Source organism: Anastrepha obliqua, chromosome 3, assembly GCF_027943255.1.
Source record: "Anastrepha obliqua isolate idAnaObli1 chromosome 3, idAnaObli1_1.0, whole genome shotgun sequence".
Taxonomy (NCBI): domain Eukaryota; kingdom Metazoa; phylum Arthropoda; class Insecta; order Diptera; family Tephritidae; genus Anastrepha; species Anastrepha obliqua.
Window position 1 is genome coordinate 113577222 of NC_072894.1, and position 22283 is coordinate 113599504.

Below are 22283 nucleotides of genomic sequence, written 5' to 3' on the forward strand. Positions count from 1 at the left end.
TACATCTCAAGCGTCTACTCAGTCAAAAGTTGGTTTTCTTGGCAAGCATATTCCTCTATTGGTTTCCAGACAAACCAGGCTCTCCACTACTCCAAAAAAAAATTTAAAATTAACTGTGGTTGTTAATAGCGAATAAAGATATTTCCGAAAGTAAAAAGTTTTCAATGACTTTCACCCCTCAACCCTTAGATTAGATTAGATTTGTGGGGGGTTGAACAAGTCCAAGCTCTCAGTCAGGAGACCATTGTACTACACCCGGAGAGATTTAAGTAGAAAGAATAGAGAATAGAGTGGGTGGTAAGACGGAAAAATTAGTTTGAGGTCACTCTTCCACAGATCTCTTGGATTCATTGATGAATCTTAAGAGATCCGGAAGGGAAAGAGTATGAAAATTTTCCGTACTCAGTATATCGCAACCTAATATCCTAAGTCTGATTCTGGAAAACGCCGCATAGCTACAGAGAAAATGCTCTACAGTGTCGGCATCCACAAGACAAGATAGGCATATCGGGCTGTCGGCGACTCCCATGGCAGCCATATGCTGACCTCAGGCGTTGTGCACAATGATTACACCCACCAGTACTCGTAGGTCTTTTCTGCTAAGTTGTTGGAGAAAGGTCGCTATTTCCCTGTTTGGTTCTTTCACAAATCTTTGTATAAAAACTAATTACTGTGCGGAGGCGACTTAAGACTGCAAGATTATCTACCTACACGAAAAGGTTGAATATATGTTTAATATATTATATATAATTAGGCCGCACCTAAATTTTTGGGTATTTGGCCAAGTTCCTAATCCACTTTGTGTTATGTATTTTGCATTAAGCAGATGGTTTTTGATGAGCAGGGAGATATGCACTCGAAGGCTTGCTATTGCCTATCAAAAGGCGAAAGCTATTAGAAACCCTATTAGATGCCCACAGCAGGTTTCAACCCGGGCTCTACCGAATGGTAAGCGCACACATACCTTTCGACCACCGCGAACAATTCTGGTTTACATGTTTATGAGTGCTAGAAGGTTGATACGATAATGCTTGTCGATGTTTGTTAATGAAATATTTGACGCCCCACGTCAAAATCAGAGAACTCTAACTGAATATATCTAGCTGGGCGCAAGGCAGTTAAAACCAAATTGGACACCCAGTTTGAGGTATGGTATCTCGCACTTAGTAGAGGGAAATTGGTTACCTAAATCGTGCGATCCAAGTTCGCTACACTTTTTTCTTGTGAAATATTCTAAATCGCAGTTATATATCAGTGTCCGCAATCTATCAGTGCACTCAAAGCCGACATAACCTAGACTCTGTTGAAAATCAGTCAGATCTATGCAGTAGAGTCACTGATAATTAGGGATTTCTGGTCATTGCCATGATGCAGATTTTTGGAGGTTATGATTGATGACCGAAAATAAGCAAATATGCATTCGCAAAGAAGGGCTTTTCAAATAAACAAAAAACTTCAAAGACCTAATATTTACATAGTTTGCTTTATGCTATTGCAACGTAGACCAACCCATATTGAGAGACTTTCGCAATTTCTTTTACTTCCACTTATTTAACTTAATAAAGGTATACTTATATTATATATAAATAGGTGGCCCACATCAACGGGAGGAACTCTTTGCCGAGGCGCCAGTTGGATACACCATATGAAAATCAATTCCTTACTCCAAGGATCTTTATTCTCTTTACTACGTCTATGTCGTTGTAAAGCTCGTACAGCTCATTGGTTTAAAAATCTCCCGCAGAATCTTTCTCCCAAGCACTCCAGGGACGCCTTATCGGATATTGTCATCGTCCAAGCTTCTGCGCCATACGATTAGACAGGATGATGATGAGAGCCTAATATAAAGATAGTCGAGACGAGAGATAGAGTACAACGCAATATGAGAGGTACAAAGTCAAATCTGTGCTGGGAGCAAATATGTAAACTTTCAATGTCCGCAAATGTATCTCCATTCCCAAGGTATTAACGGGCTTACAAAAGTACAGAACGAAGGAATTATAAAGTAGTATACCTTTATAGAACGTGCGGATACTACAGTGGATATCAAATATATCAAACTTGACGAAAGTAAAAACAGTTGAAGTTAGATTGGAAATGACAAGTCTAGTAAATAAGCAATAGTGTGGCAAGGCGAAAGAATGGGGTTCGAGTTCCAGAAACTGAATGCTGCAGGCCTGTTTTAAAACCCCGGAGGAGCTCATCCAAACATATCACAGAAGTGTACGTTCGAATTATTTATTCTATTTTTTATTAAATTTATTAATTTAAATTACTGATTTATATTTTATTTATTTAAATTTTGTATTTATTTTTTTATTATTGTACTTTTTCATCATAATTTAGCCAAAGCATATCAGGCCGCCGCCGTAGCCGAATGAGTTGCGGGGTGACTACCATTCGGTACGGTCTACCGAGAGAACGTAGGTTCGAAACTCGGTGAAATATCAAAAAGAAGAAAACGTTTTTTCTAATAGCGGTCGCCCCTCGGCAGACAATGGCAAACCTCCGAATATATTTCTGCCACGAAAAAGCTCGTCATAAAAATATACGCGGTTCGGTGTCGGCTTGAAACTGTAGGTCCCTTCATTTGTGTGGAACAACATCAAGACGCACACCACAAATAGGAGGAAGAGCTCGGCCAAACACCCTAAAAGGGTGTACGCGCCAATTATATATATATCAGGTGCCTGTAAAGCAAACAGTTCAAGGAGTTCGAGGAGTTCGACGTACCAGGCTCCCCATGATCAAATGACCTAAGTAAATCAAACGAAAGTCTATCCAACTTCGGGTTAAAAGAAAATTTTACGGTTGCCTCTTTGAAAAAAAACCCAGAAATAATAAATAATAAATAAATAAAAGAAGAAGGAACACCAGTGCAAATAGCCGCTTTTGACCTTTTCATTCCATCTTTCTCGGTATCTATCGCATGTCGCTCCGAGAGAAGCCAGTAGATCTTGTGTACTGCCATCCTATTTTTTTATTGAAAAATTAGTTACAAATGGCAAAACGTTAAAAACTAATTCACAAAAAAAAAAAAAACAATAAAAAACGTCTTGCATTCATCACATGGAGAAAATGCGTTAAAGCGAGAGAGAAGAACTTATAAAAAATTAAAGGGATTTTTCAGCAACTTCCAATTTATACTTTGCTATACTAAAAGTTATGGGCTATAAAATTGCGTACCAAAAATTTTTCCAGAAACTCTAATTTAAAAAAGGAAGTGGAATTGTGCTAAAAAGTTTGTGATTTTTTTATTTTAATTTTTATATGAAGTTCGATACATGGATTTGTATAATTTTTCTTAGAAAATGAGATCCACTTTTCTAAAAAAAATTAATGAACATTTAAAACCAAAAACGCACAAAAAAAAAAATAGCTAAGACTTGTGAAAATGCTAATGAGGTGCTAAAACTGGTAAAAAAAAATGTTGAGGTGCTACTTCTTTTTGTGGAATGTAGGTTTTTTTGAGATTACTTTGGGTCAACCTATGGGCTATGCACTCTATTCACGAATTTTTTGGTGCATAGAAATTATTTTCACAAAATGATTACTCTTTTACAGAATAGCTAAAAATACAGAATAAATCTAACTGTAATCTATGTAAAGTTGAAATAAAATTAAGCGAGCTACAAATCGTTTTGCCAGTCGCTGTAGGTTTTTTGAAAGAATGGTCCTAAAGAGCTTTGATACTTAGAAAGAGTAAACTTTACTTCCACCAGGGGAAATGGGCTATAAATTAACTTTAAAAATTGAATGTAATAATAAATAATATTCTTAAAGCTTTTCTCGGTATCAAAAGAATAGACATATTGATGAGACTTGGGCGACTCTCATCTCATCAATTAGGAGCTCCCTATCCTATTCGACAGAAATTCACTCGGAGGTTTGCTATTGGCTACCAAGAGGCGACCGGTATTAGAAAAAACCTTTTCGATTATTTGGTATTTCCAATCCAAGCACTGCCGAACGGAAGTCACGCATCAACCCACTTGGCTATGTCGCACAATGACGATTTTTCGACCAAGTTTGTTGAAAACCCCCATAGAAGGCAATTTTCAACCGATTTTAAAAATCTTATTCTTAAATACTCGTTAATGATTTTGGAAGAAACTGTCTAGGCCGCAATTTAAATTTTTGCTTTTTTTTATTATATCAAAACACGCATTTAATTATGGATAATTTTATGAAGAATTCTGAAAAACTTTAAAGCTCAAAAATTGTCTGTATTCAAATCGGTTTGACCATTTTTTATTGCAGTTCTTCTTCTTCTTGATTAGCGCGGTAACCGCTTGCGTGATTTTGGTGAAACTTTTTTTGTTTATTGTAGTTCCAATCAGCGATAATTCATTACTACACGTACACAAATTTCTAATCCCCATTGAAATCATTCCGTAAATACCTAAAAACTTAAAAATATTTTTATTTTCAAAAACAAACCCCGAATATTAACCGGAAAAATTCCAAAAAATTTATACAACGTTTTTGAGACTGCTGAGTCCGAATTCGTTGTCCGTTTGCCCTTGCAGGGTCAATTTAGGGTCAGTTCAAGGTCAAACTAGAATACTAACCGGAAAAATGTGTGGGTGTTTTGATAATAAAGTAAAAATAAAAATTTGATAATGATAATTTTATACTATTGTAAAAAAAAAATTAATTCGGACCTAGACAATCTCTTTCAAAATCTAAAAAAAATACTAAAAACAAAAATTAAAAAATTTGTCAATTTGACTATTATAAGAGACAAAATCATATAGTCTCATCGAAAATCTCTGTAAAGAAAAACCTCATTGTGCGCTTCTTAATTTTAAGAATTCTGTTTGAATATTTTTTAACACTATTCAGATTTTTAATTAAACTCAAGTTCCTATTAAAAGCAAAATCAGTAAGAGCTCATTTAGAAGTATTTCGTAAAAATCAATGATACGAGTATTCTGATAAAGCAGCTGTCTTCAGTCACTTTCCCTTACTAGTGAAGTTTACTAATATTTTTCTCTGTACCTAAAGATCACATCGAAAAAGCTTAGAAGAAATAAAGCTTTCCATATTAGAAAAACATCGCAAGATCAGCACACTCAAAAAGCTCCAAACGTTTCACTCAAAACACAAAGAGAGCCGTACAAGCATTGAAAAGCAAAAGCACAGCTATACCGGCGCATGTGAGCATAGAGCGCAGCACTCGCCTACAGTAAGCAAAAATCAATACTTATTGGTATGCCTTCCTGCTTAGTTGGCATAAGAGAGTGACAGAGAGACAATAAATGTTTGCTAAGAGAAAACTATTTAAGCAAGAGAGAGGTAAGTAAATACAATGCAAGAAATTCCAACAGTTGAGGCATAGAAATATTTGCTCAAATATAAACAACACAAACAAAAACTATAGAACAGCAACAAGTGATCGCTTTCTGATCGCATTTTACCGGCTGCCCGTCAAAGTCGATAAGGTAGCAAACAGTGACAGCGACAGCGACAGCAACGTTGACAGCACACAAATAAACTTAACTAAAAATTTGGGTTCGTCTGTCGGCCAGTTTTTCGGCCGGCCAACTGCTTTGCACTGCCATTGTTCGTAAATTTCGTTCGTTTTGCTCGTTTTAGCCGGTTCTGCGATCACGTTTGCCGGTCGGGCTGATCAAGCAGCGCTATACGGGGCAGCATGCGACGATATCTGTGACGACGGCAGCAGCGTAAGCCCAGCGTAAGCGCTTAGCGTTAACTTTTTCGTATCGTCTGCTAGCCATTCAGTCTTTCTTCAATTGCGAGCGCGTGAAAACGTCCGAATAGGAGTTAAGTTGTTATTTGTCAATAGTAAAATTTCATTTGTTTGCGGAAAATATTTTGTGTAGTTTATGATTTTCGTACACGAACATTTATTTTAGTTGATTTATGAAAAAAAAAATCACAAAATACTTATTTACGTTTTTACATAAGGTAATGGAAGTGGTGTGAAAAATAATGAAAATATTAGCGTTCAGTGGTGTGAATGTGAATAACTGAATACGCAAATGCCGAATGAAAAACAAATAATAAAAAAATATGAGAAAACTTATGAGTGCAAATAAGGATTTTAGTGCTAGAAATTGCAAATCTTAGAATATTGCGCTGGCAATGCGAAATAGTGTGAAAAATTTATGTGCGAAAATAAAACGCAGTAAAAATTAAATCCATTTAGATTTTTGTTGTTAATTCTACAACATCTAGCAATAGTTTTTGAATAAGAAAATAATATTTGACTAGCAAACAGTGCAATAGAAAGGTATGTATTTATGTAACTAAATTTGACGATTTAGTTGCGGCTGGTTATTTATGGCAAATAGAAAACTTCCGTTATACTCATTTAAATGAGTATTTTGAATAAAAAAATTCAGTGGGCACGTGTGTAGTGTAAAGCAGGTTATCAAATTTCCAGAGTGAAGTAAATATTTTATTGGGAAATAATCGCATAAAATGAAAAATTCTAAATTTTAGTTGAACAAATTGAAAAAAAATTAAAAAAAATATAAAAAAACAATAAAAATTGCAAAATATTAAATTTGAAAAGCTGTTAAATAATCGAGAAAAATATAAAATAAGAAAATATGAAAATTCTCAACATTGGCTAACAAAATTTGATTGACTTTCAGAACCAAAAACTGCACAATAATTTTCATAAGACGCTTGACATATTATAATGCGTGAAAAACCTAAGGAAAATTTTAGTCAAATTCAGAGTTTAAAATATGGGACAGCCACATACCGACAAATTAATGGATTTATTTTTCCTCAAACTGTTACTTGTTGACTAAAATGAAATGATATTAAAAAAAAAACTGAAATAAAGTAAAAAAATAAGGACAAAAATAAAAATAAAAATAAGAAAACAACAATAAAAATAATAGTAATAGTAAAAATAAAATTAAAAATGACAATAAAATAACACTAAATCAAAAATTTATTAATTAAAAATAAACCAAAATTAGTTTGGAATAAATCAAGTATATTTTTATAAATATAATTGGCGTTTACACCCTTTATTTGGTAGTTGGTCCAGCTTCTCCTTCAATACGTGAGGTCGTCTTGATGTTGTTGATGCGGTGATCTACACTTTTAGGAAACAATGTTTCTCTTATTTTGGTGTTTCAGGCACCACCACGAGCGGAGAAGTAATTAATAAAAAATAAATAAAATAAAATTAAAATTAAATTTTATTTAAATTAAATGAAGGAGGTTTGTCATTGCCTCCCGAGGATTGAACGCTATTAGAAACAAATTATCGTATCAGTTAAGGTTTAGAGCACACAATGGATTTTGAACCCGGCCTCTATCGAATGGTGATCACGCACAAGACCGCTTTAATAATTCTAACTCAAGCGAAATGTTCTGACCTCTTTTTTTCCTCATACCATATTCGCATACCATATTCATAATTCCGCAATTGAAGAAGTCCTCGGTCCTTTTGGTAAGCATTTTGCAGGACTCCCTTAAGATTTTGATGCTTTCTATCATCAAGTAACTTTGTAAATGCTTGAAAATACTTTCAACTTATAGTCGCTTGATGCCAGTCTGCAATGAACTTGAATGCATAGGAGCCTCCCAACAAGCTGTGGAACTTTTGACTCATCGTTAGAGATTAGAACAACTCGATGTTATTTTGATGCAACACAGCATTCTTTCTATTCCGCGTGCAGTTGCCAGTCTCCCATCAGGTGCGTCCCCTGGTTACGGATTTGGGAATGCTTGACAGATATGTAGGGTAGGTGGGAAATAAAATACCACCCGCAGCGGTTGTTTGGTCAGCATCTGACTCAGAATAAGCGGCTATTCATGGCAAAAGGAAAACTCTATACCCTTTAAAAGGCAACGGGAAACCACTTAAGTAAACTCCCACGAAAATCTTGGCTTATTTTAGGCACCTCTGGTCCATTACCTACTTCAATCTTGCCAGTTTTTGGCAATAGAGACCTGAATTGAGTATTTCTATGGGAAGAGGCGGAGTTCCTTGTAGACGATTCCCTACCACACACATCGATAGCACAACAACACCTTCTTGGCTATTAATCTGCGCTTGCTGATTGACTGGGTGGGCTCACTGCGACTAGATCTTGATCTTATGAATGCTGTTGTTGAAGCTAAACCATCCATCAAGATCCGATGGTGAATCTATAGTATTGAGGTAATGGGAATATGACGTAGTCTGCACATAGCGATATGCTTAAATGACCGCCAGTTGGTTCTCTTAGGGTTCCTATAAGACGCTGGTTCTTAAATCTTTAGATTCAGTTCAATTGTATCTCTGGCTGGAGACACTCCAATTTTCCACCCTAATTTAATCTTTTATGGCAAAGGTAATATCTAAGATCTTGCCAAAACTAGAATCTCCACGAACAAAAATAAAGACTAAATATAGAAAATACAATTTTTTTAGAAGATTTCAATACATCGAACGATGAGACCACTAGCCAAGTATCCACGACTGTTAGCTATACATTACCGCAACGAGCCAGATTTGCATGCGATCAAGGGTTATCAGTTCAGCAGCATTCCGTAAAAATGTAGAGAGATTTTTGTATTCAGTTACAGCAACCACAACATCGATTGGTATTACCGTAAAAAAATACTCAATAGTATAAAGGAGTGGTGTAAATTACTCAGGGGTACGATGAGTTGGCTAGACAGGGGACACTGCAGACAGTTTCTTCGCGAAATGAGAGATTTGGGGTTCCCTTGAGAACCTTGGGGCCTACTATTGGAAAAAAGGGCCTCGCGCCAACGCAGCACTTGTGCGCAGACGTAAAAAGTTGTGAGAACTTTCTAGCCACGGGTAGATCGGGTCCGCTTAAGGAAACTTCTAAAGCTAACAAAGCCGCAGCTCTCTAACTTGGTAGGTTTCCTTACCGGAAACTATCCGTTAGGTGAAGCTGTTTGGTGAATTAGGTGGAATTATCTCAGCAACGTCTTCCCAGCTGCCCTGCTCTCGCCAGACAAAGATTTAGACATCTGGGCTCTCACTTGCTGCACTTGAGAATATTGTGGGTATACCTATCACACACCTGATGAATTCCATCAGTAGCTTGAAGCGGGCAATACAAACGTAATGAGCCACTATTAGTCGTCATTCTTTAATCTAAAGCACCTTTTTGATTCTTTTCCTTCTGTCAGTCCCCCTGTATAGTATTATAACGAATGAATTTTAATTTGTTGTCCTAGTGGGCCTCCTCGCACGGGTAGCCCTTTATCCTATAAATGTATTGGTTTGGTATTGCCTGGAAGCCTTCATCGTTTCAGCAACGATAAACTAATTCGAATCGAATTTTCGAATTGCAATACAATGACATGGTTGGATACAGAGTTTGAGAGAGACACCAGGAACACTATTAGCCAATTATTATAATGTCAGTGGGGGTGTCGACGCACTTTCATATAAAGTTACTGCAAATTGTTTTCGTGATAGATTGCCATCATATCACGCGAGCGCATGTGTCACATCAGCACTCACTGAAAACACGACAAGCCACTTCTAGGCTACTGAAAAGTGTCAGTGCAACAGTGAGCAGAACTGCGATAGCGGCCAGCTACCGAAGAATACACGCAAAGATAAAATTCTGCATTTTTTTATGAAAATCAGGCACGTATTATAATATAATATGGAATAGAAATAATAGCAAGAAATAAAATAAAAGCTCTGCTGTAGCAAATGACAGCTTTGTTGTCAAAATAAATTAAACGAAGAACAGGTGTTTGACGCAATCATTAAAAAACTTAAATGGGAAAATAAAGAAATTATAAATGTTATAAATTAAGACAATGTACAAAAAAAAAAATAAAAAAAAAAATATAAGTAAAACTAAAAAAAATCAAAAAATAAGCTTTCCAAAAATATAAGAAATAAATTATTGAAAAACGAAACGTGCAAATCTTGACGCCCCGAAATAAAAAATAAATAATTGGCACGTACACTTCTGTTAGGTGTTTGGCCGAACTCCTCCTCCTATTTGTGGTGTGCGTCTTGATGTTGTTCCACAAATGGAGGGACCTACAGTTTCAAGCCGACTCCGAACGGCAGATATTTTTATGAGGAGCTTTTTCATGGCAGAAATACACTCGGCGGTTTGCCATTGCCTGCCGAGGGGCGACCGCTATTAAAAAAATGTTTTTATTAATTTTGCTTTCACCGAGATTCGAACCAACGATCTCTCAGTGAGTTCCGAATGGTAATCACGCACCAACCCATTCGGCTACCGCGGCCCCGAAATATTTTTAGTTAAAAAAGAGTATACGAAAAATATTATTAAAGTAAGTTAATCGAAACTTGTTTTTGTAATTGCTAATATATATAAAGGGGGCTAAGTTTCAAGGCCCGGTGCTGATTTTGAATAAAATACAACTTTTTTAGGAAATTATTGTTATTTCTCTTCATTATGTTAATATTCGTATGGCTCAATGCCGCGGCCTCGCCGGCACACCTCCATCCGATGGTCCAAAATTTTGATGACGCTGAGGCATAATTGAGGTTCTATGCCGTTAATGTGCCGAATTATCTCATCCTTTAGCTCTTGAGTTGTTGCTGGCTTATCGACGTACACCTTTTCTTTCAAATAAGCCCAAAGAAAGAAGTCCAACCGTATCATTGACGTTTAGGTGTGGTTCACATTCACCATCGGCCCTTGAAATTTAACCACCCTTTACTTCACCTTCAGTTACTACTTTCCAGTTTTTCGTTTGCCTCTGGAGATATTTTTCATTGTACTTATCAAATACTCTTTTGGCCTCGTCGTTAGTATGAAGACAGGTTTTCTCTTTCATCATTGGTGTTATAAGATGATTGAATATATCATCAATTTCGGTTGTAGCACTCATGTAACTAGTAACTCCTGGAGTTACTTTCACATAATTGCATGCTAACCTAGGTGTATGTGAAAATGGCTTCGCAGAACAAACTCGGCCAGACTTGGCAGTGTAATATTCTGTATCCAAAGGAAAGGCAACATCATCTTCTCTTATATTAATTTCCGAAAAAGTATCTTCTGTTTGTTGTTATTTAAAAAAAAATAATCTTGAGGGACCTACAGTCACCCACTCCATACTCTAAAGGTTAAACTAAGAAATCGCCCACAATTCATGAGAAAAATTTTAAAACAATCAAATATCCGAAAACTATTAATTCCATAGCGCCAAAATTCAGCATTTGTATGTGTAGAAATTAAAAAGAAAAAAGAAACCACAGAAAAAAAAAACAAAGCAATAGTAATAAAAAAAAAAAAACACTGGTTCTCACACAGCAGCCAGGCAGCGTAGAATAGTGCACAGTAGCGCCAAGAGAAGTCATTAGAGTGTTAAAAAACTAATAAAAAAATACATAAATAAATAAAATATGTATAAATAAGAGAAAATTAAAGCGATGTGTCGCGCTGTTGAGTGCGTAAAAGCAGCAGCAGTAAAACGCGCACACGCACACGCATACACACGTCCGCACCTATACCAATGCAAGCAACAAACATTCACACAAAAATATATATATATATATATGTGGCAATAAAGGCACGCTAACAAGCTCCACGTACGGCCACAAGCGTTTTGCTCGCGCCAGCATGAGCGCTATTCAAGCGTAACAAAAAACTGAATTAGTTGTGTTTTTTGTAGCTTTTTTTCCTGTCTTTCCTGCACTTTTTCGTAGCATTATAAAAATGATAATTGGTATCTAAAAGATACGCCGCGAACGCGCCTACTAGCCACACTACGCTAGTATGTGCATGTGCGCATAAGTTTGTGTACGTGTGTGTGCACGAGTATCAGCGGATAGTACAAACACCGGTCCGCGGTGGTGCGGTGTCGTTGCGTGCTTACTTACGCATTATACTATTCTAGGTAGATAAGATAAGCAAATAACACGTTTAGTACTAAGGTAGAGTGCGTATGTGTATAACTGTGTGTATGTATGTGTGTTTGTATGGATGTAAGTACGCTTGCAATGCTCGAAACATTCGTACTGCGGCGTATATTTCGTCATGATAAAGTTTCAGTGGTTGTTAGTTGGTTGTTTTTGTTGTTTACACTAACGAGTACCATGCGTACTTGCATTGTTGTTGTATCCAAAGGTAATAATAGTTGTATTTTTTCAACTCTTTTTTTTCAGATTTAGCTGCGTTCAATTAATTAAATTTCCTTGGCCGATTGTTTAGTGATTATGGTAGTGTGAACTGATAAATTTCGTATATAGAAAAACAAATGTGTTGGAAAGCAAATAAAATTGAAATAGTAAATCTATAAGTCTATATGTATTTTATGTTCAGAAATTAGTTTTAATCACGAAAAAGAGATAAAACTTGAAAGTGAAGTGTTTGGAAGTTAACTGCTAATATCAGGAATTACAAAAAAAAAAAAAATCAAATACCTTAAAATATACATCAAAGTGCAAATAAACTGAGTCGACTATATTGAAAAGCAGCAGTAAAATATTTATCTGAGTTTACATGAACTGGTAAGTTGATAAAAAACTCTAAAGTATTGAACTATTTGATGCTATTTATTTCCTATTATATATCGTCTTTTCTCGAAAATAAGACACGGTCTTACTTTGTTTTTTGTTCAAAATACGCGCTAAGGCAAAAACAAAAGTATATTTATATCTTTTTATTTAATATTTATTTTACACAGAATACAGAAATTTCATTTTAATCATGAATTATGTTCTAGTATTCTTCCAAAACCATTTCCTGTTGAATCATTGGTCCGAATCTCTCATGTCTTGCTACTTCTAAGTAGCCTATTTGTAGTTAGTCAGTTATTTTGTCCCACGATTTTTTTACCCAATTCACAAGTTCTTGTAAGCCTGCTTTTACAAAACTACCTCGATGATTTCCCACCATCCCGTTTTCAATATATTCATTGATTTCCATCCGCAAATGATCCTTGAATGGCTTGTTTATTGCCATGTCAAGTGTCTGGAGGTAACCAGTCATTCCTGCCGGAATCATTATTTGATTAATCTTCCTCTCATCAAGAAAGTTTTTCATGTTATAGGCGCGGTAAGTACTGGCTGAATCCCAAACTAGCCTATTCTGGCCCCTCAACAGTGGTGGCAGCATAAAATCAACCCACTTTCTTATAACTGCTTGGGTGCACTAGGCTTTTTCTCTTTCAATGACATAAATTCCTGAAACACTTTGAATCTAGTTTTTTTTTACCTTTAATGATTAAAAATGGCGATACTTTCTTGCCATCTAGACGAATCTCCAGAATACAGGTAACATGTGCACTATCGCAGCCGGTAGAAGGAACGTAAATTGACGAAAAAGCCTTGTGGTGAACTGTCGTTTGAGCTCCTTGTCCTAGGAATACCGCAGACTCATCCATAGCAATCATGTTGGAGAGTTGGTAGTTCGAAAAATCGATGCCAACAGCAAAAAGCTTCGACGCAAGTGCACGCTTAATTACTTCATTGTCTTCAAGCTTAAACAAGGTTGTTGATTTCCTTAAAGACAGTTCATATAGTTTATGGAAGTTGTCCAACCAGGGGAAGGGAAAATTTTTGAATATCAGCCCTGCATACAACCAAAGCCATTGCTCTCCTTCCTGTAATCCATTCCCAGATCCAATCCTCCAACTCAGAAAATAACGGCTGTCGACCTAATCCAACTCTGCGTTTTTTCTCATTTCCTTGGTCCACCAGTTGACACAGTTAATCGTAGTCTTCATGCTATTTACGAACCATACAGAGATCCAGCATCTTCTCTTTACAGAATGATAATGCAAAATGATTCACTTTATTCTTAAATAAAAGTACTTATGAGGAAATAATCAGAATTACAAGACTGAAATGAATAAACGTTGTATCCCTGAAATGTCGCTCAATGTAGACTGCTGCCTTATGTTGTATTTTTAAGATAAATTCCAAGACATAATTTGAGACGAACAGTAGAAGTATGGTAAACAATTAATTTCTCGGAATATTTTTTTTCAAACATTTTTCTGGAATACAGTACTAGGAAAACCAAACATATTATTACTTATAATTAACAAATCAACAGCATTTTTTAACGAATTCTTTTTTGTCACATTACATATATTAACTAGGGATTATTTTCGTTGGATGTCTTCTTTACAAATCCGAAAATCACGATAGGGCTTATTTTCGGAGGATGTCTTATTTTCACAAAAATATGGCATCATATTTTCTACTACATATTTTCTAGCCCTTTTTTCTAAATTTCTATCTCCTTCCTATTTTATATTTTCTACTCCACATTTTCTGCTACTTACTAAATAAATCTTTCATTTGCGGCTTATACTATTTTTAGTACTTTATACTTCGACTGATATTTGAATCTATTTTTGGCACTTACTTTCCAACCTTTTTTCAAAAAGTTGTTTTTCTATGTTTTTTTCTGGTACTTGTTTCTATTTTTCTGTCTTATGCAACTTATATTTTATATTATATTTTGTACTGACACCTGATTTTTACATTTTCTGCTAATACTTTTGAAGCTGTTTTCGAGTTTTCCTTCCATTACTGGTTTACTTATTCTTGTACTTTTTTTCGACTGATATTTTAGTACTTTTTTTACTCTACTTTTCTGCTACATAATTCGACCACTTATTTTCTAACACATTTTTCTAAAAAATTTCGGCTATGGCTTTTCTTATGCTACTTATTTCTATTTTCTTTCCACCTATGTTTTTTATTTTGTTCTGATACCTATTTTCTAGTACTTTTTTCTGCTAATTATTTTTTCAGCTGCTTTCGATTAATTTTTTATATATTTTTTTTCCTCAGTTCTAGTAATTTTTTCTGCGACTGATATTTTACTACCATTTACCACTTATATTCTTTTACAACACTCTGATCCATATTTTCTCTCCCGTTTTGTAAAATTCTTCAGCTTTGGCTTTTCTAGTTTTATTTCTGCTCTTTATAGTTTATATTTTTTCTTATACTTATTTTCGAATACTTTTTCCGCTAATATTTGTTTCAACTGTTTTCGAGACTTCCTTCTACTAATATACATGATTTCTTATATATTTTTTTCTAATACTTTTTCTTAGACTGATTGTTTAATACTTCTTTGCTACTTATTTTCACATTTTGATATTCATTTCCTTATCTTCCAGTCTTTGATCTAAGCATTTTTTTGTAGTACTTTTTTGTGCTAATACTTTTTCAGCTGTTTTCTAATTTTTCTTCTGCTACTAAATATTTATCTCATTTTTCTACTACTTTTTTTCTTCGACTGACTTTTTAATACTTTTTTGCCACTTATTTTCTTCTACATTATTCTATTACTTGTTTTCAGTACCATATTTTCTAGTATTCATTTACGCCACTTATTTTAGAGTCTTTTGCTACTTTTATTCTATAATTTCTTTGTGGTGTTTGGCGAGCTTTTCTCCTTTTACTTTTATCCAATAGTTTCCAGTTTCATCAATTTCAGCTATTTTGTGGTGTTTCTTCTGTTACTTTTGTTTTAGATTTTTTATGCTATATTTTTCTGGTGTGGGTTTTCGCCAGTTATGTTTTATACTTTTCTTTGTCAGTTAATTTACTGTTACTTCTTTCTACTACCTTTTCTACGACTATTTCCACTCCTTTTCTACTACTATTTCTTCTCCTTTTTTGTACTATTATACTATTTTCGAATACATTTTTCTACCAATTGTCACTTATTTTTTAGTAACGATATTTAACCGCGTATTCTACACAATTTTTTCTTTGCCTTGATATTTATTTTTTGATACTTTTGAATAGCCAGCTTTCATACCCAAGTGGTTCATGCGTGCTCGATACCCACTGTGAGCATAAAGCATCAAATGAAAGAATCATTTCTTTCCATATCGCTGCACGGTAGGAATGTTAAAACTCCGAGTGCATTTTTTTGCTTGAAAATGTTTGAAATGAAAATCATTTTGGCCTTAGCAGCCAGTACTTAAAAAATACAGAATGAAAAAAAATCAAAAGCCTGACGGCGAAATTCGTAGGAATTTATTGAGTGTGGGAATAAATTAATATTAGCTCATATAAATATATAATATTTTAGTATTTTTTGCTTTTTATTTTCTAGTACCTTTTTCCGCTACTGACACATTTTAATAATTATTGCTATTTTTCAGCTACTTTTTGAATTACTTTTCGTAACTTTTTCTAAATACATTTGTTATAGTCATTTTTTCGACTACTTTTTATATTTCTTTTTACTACGATTTTTCTACTCCTTTTTTTCTCCTTTGATACATATTTTATCAGTTATCGGCGTTACCGAGCAGTCTTTTTTCTAATGGGGAAATTAAGAAAAACATTTTTCTAATAGCGGTCGCCCCTCGGCAGGCAATGGCAAACCTCCGCATATATTTCTGCCATGAAAAAGCTCCTCATAAAGAATATCTGCCGTTCGGAGTCGGCTTGAAACTGTAGGTCCCTCCATTTGTAGAACAACGTCAAGGCGCACACCACAAATAGTAGGAGGAGCTCGGCCAAACACCCAAAAAGGGTGTACGCGCCAATTATATATATATATATATATATCCCTCCATGGCAGGCAATGACAAATATTCAGTGGGATATGGATTCGGAGCTAATAAACTATACTGGAAAAACCATGTTTTTTTCAAAAGCATGATTTTCAACTTAAGCGCTTATTTCTAGTAGTTTTACAATTTTTTTTTTTGTTACTTATTAGCAGTTAACTAATTCTGTCTGACTAGTTGTTAGTCTTACTTATTTGTTACGACGAATAAATAATTTGCATGCAATTTTATTAAACTAAGCACCAGCGTTGACCGCGACTCTCTACCTCCACGCACCAAAGTCTCAAATACTTTTACATACAACTCAACTAAATAGCGATCAATAAAATTTCAAATTCTTTTTTTCGCAAATAATTTGTTCTATCTGAATTTAGTTGACAAACAACATTTTCGCCAATAAATATTTTTCGATTTATTGACAAATTTCATTGCGCTATATCATGAATTGCGTGTGTATCTCGCAGTCCTAGCAACAAGCAATTTCACAGAGTATAAATGCCCGGCAGGAAATCGAAGTACTTGGCTTGCAACGAGTTAAGGGGTTACATACGTCCAGCAGCGCCAAGAAGGTAAAAGAAAAATTGTTTTTAGTAGGGATAGCCATGGAAATAAATATAAAAAAATTACACACTATTTATTAGTATCTACTTAAACTTTATAAAAAAATTTATTTTAATTTTTCTTTACAAAAATTAGTGTTTCCAAAATCTCGTAATCTAAAGTACAACGAAAAAAAATAGCTTTTGAAAATTCTGTACGTATGTAACCCCTTTAATAAAACGCCGCCTTATATTGAACTTTTTACCGTGACAAGATGGTTTACAAAATGGCAAATGTCAGCCTATGCAGAACTTTTGAAAAGTGTTCTGAACAGGTGTCATTCCGGACAGTTCATTGCAAAGAACTCTGTGGGAACAAAAGACGAAAATGTAGCTTAGCGACCATTAACGTACACAGTCGACAGAGCTGATAGGATGGAATATATTCGTTACATTCCGGAAGTTCTAAATTACAAGCAGATTACCTTAATAGGTTTTTATTACTACTTTTATGAATATTTATAATTTTTCTGTTCATGTACGGAATATGGAACAAGGCTAAGTTTAAATGGCTATATTGCCAGAATACTTTTTAATATAAATATATACAAATTTGGTATCCTTCATCGCAATTCGGCTTACTGAGCTGCTGCTTCAAAAAGTATAGTCAACTCTCGAGGTGATTTGCGCATTTTTATTTTCGCTTGAATAACAAAAAATGAGCTACACACAGGTCGACGCTATTAGCGCAAAACTAAATAATAAATCACTCTGTTCCACCTTTTTCTGCTCTGCACTCCTTTTGCACTAGTTTGCGGGTAGTCCGTAGTTCATAGTAAGGCACTAACGTTTTAGAGGACTATAATAGATTTTCCCGCAAGGGCATTCGCACGCATGTCTTTACATACATACATTTTAATAATTAAAGATACATATTCATACGCGCATATGGTAGTTTTTTTTTTTGATTTTTGATTTTGCTACATAAAATATATTTATTCATTGTATGTATTGCGTATATGAGCGCCAATAATTGGCAATCGATTGATCAAAATGATATGCCTACATAACAACAATCACGACAGTGGCAAGAACAATTCGAGTAAATAGCGAAGAAAAAGTGGCAGAAAAAATAAAACGAAAATGTATGTGAAAACAACAATGTGTGCACTTGTATTTATATGCATATATATGTATGTAATATGTATCTACAGCCCGCGAAAAAAATATAGTATATATAATATTTACCTATAAATTTGGGAAGTTTTGAATATATTTTTACTTATTGTTTTTTTTTATTAAAATATTTTTTTTTTATAAAAATATAGTTCATTCTATAATGAAGACTATATTAATAAAAGTTTGAAACTTCCTACATCATTTATAAAAATTGGACAATTTTTTATTAAAATTTCAAAATTTTTCATAAAATTAAAAATAAAACTGAGTAAGCAGTTTTACAGCTCATTAAATTTTAGTATAATAAACTGCAAGTTTCAAGTAGCTCAAAATTCTTTTGGATTTTTGACAATTTTTTTTCGCTGGCGGTGTTACGTATTTTTCCATATAAAAAAAATCGTAAATTTATTACATGAAGAAAAGTCTTAACCCCGTCAAGGGGGAAAAAAAATATAAAAAATCAACCGGATTTTCTAGCAAAATCAAACTTACCTTTCTGGAGATATGAAGTATCTGGAAGTAATCCTTGATGAAACCTTGACTTAGAAAATTATATAATTTATTTCTTCCTAAAGAAGGCAATCTTACAGGACATGTAAGAATTCTGGGTTCAATCCTGAACTCTCCGTGCCTGACGGTCTATGAAAAGATGGAAAGCAAACTAAAATTCTCCAAGAATTTCAAGGACGTCATCAGTGTGGAGAAATAATGAATTAATTTTAAATCAGGGCGCACTGGTGTTGTTTACTGATGAGTCCAAAATGTAAGACGGCAGTGCCGTGGCTGGAATTGTCGGACCATATTTCAGGAAGGCAATTGCAATGGGAAAAACGACTTCCATTTCTCAGGCGGAGGGCCGCACCTTATAGCTATGCGCCGGAGAATGTCTTCGTAGATTTACGCGTGGTGTCAACATCACCATTCTACCTGACAGTCAAGCAGTTCTAGAATCACCAGATAGCTTCTCACTGCAATACAGGTTGGCCTGGGAATGTTTTAAAATTCTCGATACTCTAACATTAAGAAACTTTGTTACTCTGATGTGGCAGATGACGGCACATGAGAGGCATGAAGGGAATGAAATTGCGAACACTTTAGCGAAAAAGGGTGCAAACACCACTTCATAGATACTGAGCCTTTCTGCATAGCAAAAAACAGCTTCAAAAGTGACTTTCTACGATGTCTAATCGAGTACTGGAGAGCCCATGGAGCGGCATGCGGCAATCAAAAAACTCAGTGATCCAAAGCGTATAAAAGAAGAGGCAATCCTAAAGCTCAGCAGAAAAGCCATACAACTTTGCATTGAACTATTGAGAGGACATTGTACAGCAGTGGCACACAAACACAAACTAAATTACAAGGAGAGCTGGGTAATAGATCCAAAGCTCCTAGTATAAATTAAGCCTCCAGCAGCTTTAGGATTTATTAGTAGCCTAATGCTGTTCGAGCAGACTACATCGCAGGTCGCAGTGCACAAATAGCCATTTAGAATAGTAATAATACTCTTTTTATGCTAACATTTAATGAGCTTTAAAGCTCCGTACCCAGTGTTTTCGATTACAAATATTGATGAAATTCGATCTATTTTTATAACTCTTGTATAAAGTTTGAAACTTGGAATAGTATAATTTTCATTATACTTATAGAATGGAAAATTTAACGGGTAAAACTACGAACCCAAACTTGGTGAAAATTTAGCCGAATTTTCAGCTTTTTGTGTAAGTTTTGAAATTTTGATGTGTATGGTTTTCTGTTGGGCTATAATATAAATAAAAAGTGCGTATAGCGTAGTACACATATCAGAAGTAAAACTTTCAAGGAAGACAAAGAAAAAGGGAGAGACCCGACAGAATAAGAGAGAGAGAGAGAATATACATCTAAATAAATTCACAACATTGCAGAGAATACAAATACACAAAATTTACAAAAAACGGAGAAGGGTCGAGCAGGGACCAGGACCGCAGCAACGGCCCAAATTACCGCAAGGCAATACCAATAAATTCGACGCCGGAATGGATAGCGCTTTATAGTACGCACAAGCACTAGCCAGGAAACGGAAATAAGCGCCAAAAAGTAGGCACCAAAAAAAAAACAAACGCCCAAAAAATTGTGACCAAAAAACGGCCCAAACAGTAGGCACCAAGGAAATATAACGCCAAAAAGTAGGCACCAATAATATGTTTCCTACAAGTTTTCAACAACAAACAAGCGCCAAATAGTAGGCAGTGTTATGTCTCACACAAAACTCTGGAAAAATAGCCTAAAGTGTGTCTAAGATATATATAAAGTATAGCTCTCTCTCTCCTTTTCCTCTACGTATTATCTTTTTTCTCTCTCGCGGAACGAAAATGCCCGAAACGTTGCATGGCCTTAAAATTTCTCCATTCTCTTAAAGTTTCACTTCAAAAATAATGAACATCACAAAAAAAAAACTTAGCAAAATATTAAGGTTTGTTTTTTTTCGCTGACTGTACGTAGGCTTTTCTCAGCGTTATGAAAAAATAAATTTAAAAATATTAAATACTGCAATTCTTCATAATTAAATTGTTTGTGTTGTTGCTGCTGGATGGATGTTTTCTCGCTGCGGCTTGGAAAATACGGTTGTGATTGTGGTAGTGGCTGCATTTCCATAACGCAAAAAAAAAAAAAAAAAAAAAATATGAATATGAAAATTAAAATGTTTAATAATTGCCGTGTTAATAAGCAATAAATTAAATTGTAATATTTTACAACAACAAGAGCTGGTCATTACTGTTCTCTTAGGAGAGGAAGGGAGTCATCAAACAATGGTCTCGCATATACGACAGACGCTCGCAATACTTGTATGTTAAAATCAGTTCTAGTATTCAACCTCAGAGTAGTGAATATATTGACAAGAAGAAAGAAGCAAGCATTGCGTTACTAGGAACTACCACTTTGGTGGATCCAATGCCCAGTTTCGATCCAGCAACGGAACGTAAACCCAACCAAACTAAATCACATTCCCAGCTTTAAGATTAGCTGGCTGTCTAGATTTTCCCAAGGGCTATGTTCACATTGCACCTGCCATGAAAGGATATGCGACTTTTTCGGGCGCAAAATTAATCACCCTGTCGGAAAATTTATAATTTTTGCAAATGGCATCATACGGCAGTCATATTTGACACTTGTCAACTATGCAGCTTCAGTAGGCAAACAAGCGAACAATAGAGCGCGTAAAGGTCAAAATAAAGATTTCCATCACTAAAAATACCTTTTTGTTATTTAAAAAAAAAAAACTTTCTTCAACTACAAAATTGGATAAATAATTTTGTGCCACCTTGTAGATTCCTCCTGTTACATATATAATCGTTTTCTGCAAATCAATCGAACTTCATGGCTTAATAAAACTTGAAAGTGCCGCTCGTTTCGCAGAATTGACACCATAAAAATTATGATTGTGAAATTTCCATTTTATTATTAAGTATTTGCATAGCCGAAGGTATTGCTTTCCCCTCTGCCACTTCAACAGGTATTTCGTCACTTAGACGCTCGCCCTGTGGCTGTGCGAACACATGAATTATGCAAAAGTCGATATGTAAAAATTACTTGAAATCCAGTACATACACACACATTTACATACACCTATATACATAAACATTTGCACGCAATTTTTTTCAATATTAATTAAAGCACTAATGAAAAGGTTGCAACGAATACAAAATTCAATATACAAACACGCCAAACGGCCACATTGCAGACACCCCCGCCACCAAAGTACCCAACAGCAGTGATTTCACAAGCAAATCAACTACACACATAAGTAGTCTGGCTCTGCCAATGCTCGTCGGTTGTCTGGCCGTCTGGCAGTCCGTCAATCGCACATTCCCTCAGTGCCAAACAACAGCTACCAAATTCAATTAGCGGCTCGTTGTCATGTTGGCCTTTTGTGTTGTGGTAGTTATTTATGAAAGTGGCAAATGGGAAGGGTGTCAGCTCTATGGGCTGTAGGCTACCTGTGACTGGTGACTGGCAATTATTTGTTTTTCTTTTTAGGAAATCTTAGTTAATTTTTTGTTTTTGCCTTGCCGTCAAAATATAAAACTAAAG

At 35.0% G+C, this 22283-nt stretch overlaps 1 long non-coding RNA gene across 1 annotated transcript in view; it reads left to right on the forward strand.

The window, feature by feature from the left end:
* The first annotated feature begins 5767 nt into the window (after window positions 1-5767).
* Window positions 5768-22283, forward strand: part of LOC129243018 (uncharacterized) — a 139199-nt gene continuing 122683 nt past the window's right edge. Inside the window, exons 1-2 of the long non-coding RNA XR_008582232.1 lie at window positions 5768-5931; window positions 12113-12457. This is a non-coding gene — a long non-coding RNA (uncharacterized LOC129243018). The remainder of the gene's footprint in view (window positions 5932-12112; window positions 12458-22283) is intronic.